Source organism: Lygodium microphyllum, chromosome 7 (genome assembly GCF_053477565.2).
Source record: "Lygodium microphyllum isolate KBCC chromosome 7, Lygodium_microphyllum_v1.1.10, whole genome shotgun sequence".
Classification (NCBI taxonomy): Eukaryota; Viridiplantae; Streptophyta; class Polypodiopsida; order Schizaeales; family Lygodiaceae; genus Lygodium; species Lygodium microphyllum.
Window position 1 is genome coordinate 26,807,766 of NC_141141.1, and position 2,727 is coordinate 26,810,492.

The following is a 2,727-nucleotide window of genomic DNA, read 5'->3' on the forward strand; positions in this document are numbered from 1 at the left end:
GGATAGGTTCTATCTTGATGCATATAAGCATATGGCTACTCATATAAGTGAAATGTCTCATGAAATGGTACTAAAATGCATTTTAAATACAAATATTCAATAAGTTCCTAATAGAAATTTCTATTTTTCATTGTATAGTAAAGTAAACGTGTAAAGCATAGCATATTGAAATGTTTCATTTGTGAAATGCATTTCATATTTCATGCTAGGTGAAACATTGTTACCATAAACATATATCTACTCATGCAACTGACCATTAAAAAAAGTTTTATTAATGTTGAATTGATATACATTCTCTCCATAATGTGAAACCAATGCAATAAGACATTCAATGATAGTCAAACAAGAAGTAGATGCATAATTGTCATTGTAAAAAATTCCCTTCTCAACTTATAGATCCACTTAGTACCAATGGCCTTTTCACCTTTAGGCATCCCATGAGTCATTTCTAAGGATCAAATCATACTCATCATGCATGGCATGCATCCAATCAATACTCTCTTTGGAATGGTCAAATGATATTGGCTCCTCTCCATCACAAATAGATGCAACAAGAGCATGGTCATGAACAAATGAAGCATGAAAATAAGTCTCGTAATGTATTCTACCAGTCAAAGGAGAAGCCAATTGAGTAAATTTTGTGGCCTAAAAAGCCCATTTGGGCAACTATTTTGACTAATTAATGGATGCACTTTCTTTAAGCATTGCCTCATTCAAATCTATCCTATCAACAAGTAGGAACGTTTATGGCTACACATGAGATTATGTAGGTGGCAAAGAGCCATAATCTCTAATAATCTACCTAGTATCAAACAAGGGAAGGAGAGTATGAAAGAAATCTTCTATAGATATATTTTGTTGCCATTTACATGTAAGAAAAGGCCACATCCTTGCTAATGATCATTTTCTTTGTAGTCAAAGTATTTTGTAATCATCATCCCTAAATGACGAGTATATATGCTTCTAACATGGGATTATTGTTGTGAAGTGGTTATTTATGTCTTGCCCAAAACAATCATAGTTAAGAAACTTCCTATATCACATGCACTCAATGCCCTATAAACAAATTGCCTAAAATTTTCATGCAATTTATAGACCTTGACATAGAAAATGCCATTTATATTAAAGGGTCTTTGTATGCATGCTATGGCCTCTTAAAATCTAATTGATGCCTTTGTAGAAGAATGCATATAAACTCATCTCCTGTATATATGTGCAAGTCGCAATGGTTAAAACCATCCCATGCTCACCTACATGGCATATGGCATGATACATGTCAAAGACATGACCATCCCTCAATTTACTATAAAATAGAAAAACTAGTGTAGCATGTAAAAAAGACCATATAAAGAGAAAACAAGCATAAATTTGCTTAAGCTGGGTAGTTATAGATAGAACTTGGCATAGGAATCAATCACCACAATGTAGCAAAACAATAAAAAAACAACAAATACCAATCATTGCAAAGGTTGCAAAACATGCCCAAAAACTACATAAAGCACAAATTGTACCATTTTGGAAAACATGACATAAAATTGTAGTCTACAAAATAAACTAAAAACCTCTTGGAGACCTAAGCCCAGCTCAAACTACACAACAATCTAATGACTTTGATACCCTTATGAGAAACACTCACAAAAGAGGATGAAACGAAGGCTTTGATACAAAAACAATGGCAAGAGGAAAAAACAATAATGCAAATGACGATAGAGAAGAAATAATGAAGAAAGGGAAACCTCATTGCTCTACCATTCAAATATATTTTAAAAACTAAAGATACAAAAGATAAGTATAAAAGCCTAAGATGGACTAGTGTAAGGTGTATACTAACTCTAGGAAAAACTTCATAAGGGAAAAAAAAGTGATCCCAAGTGTGTTCACACATCACCACCATAGTATATATTGAGAATCCATGATCACATCATTTAGCATAGCTATGCAACTTGCCAAATCCCAAATCAATATTTTACCCTTTCTACTCAACAATAGGCCCACTATTGTTACACTATTTACCTCAATATGATAGAGCAAGCTAGTAGGAGGTTACACCATGGAAATTTTCAAGATCATCTCACCCCATTTCACAAATTTAGCAACCCCATAGGATATATAGGATATGGCATTCATTACCCTGTTTCACAAAATTGGCAACCCCGTGGATATAGGAAAACTTGAGACTATTATGGTGGGACATAATTTAGATAAGAAACATGGAGGATAGCCCAACACTTGAGTTGATAGAAGATTTCCAACCTTGCATAGGTTGATCTTTACAATAACTTATATACACTAGACCATAAAAATTCACTGAGCCATGAGATTTATTGTGCAAAAGAAGGAAGCAATACACTAATCTTTGATTTGTGATTTCAACAAATCCTTCAATATGCTGCCATAGGAGAAACTTTATAAGGATTATAAAAAAGTATCACCAAAGATGTTATGATACATTATTGCATTGTATTGAGTGGTGGGCCAACTGAGACACCCAAGCATTTAATGGCTATGGGAGTAAAGCAAGGATGGAACAAGTAATACTTTATTGCACTATATTAATGAGGCCATGCAAATATCTAACTCACGAGATGGGATTACAGTGCCACATGAACACATCAAATGATTTTTGCACATGAAGGGACATGTTGGTAAACCTTGGGAAAGATAAGCTCATGGTTTATCACACATCCAAGTAGGTTATGAGAGAGATGTCAATCACATAGAAATAAT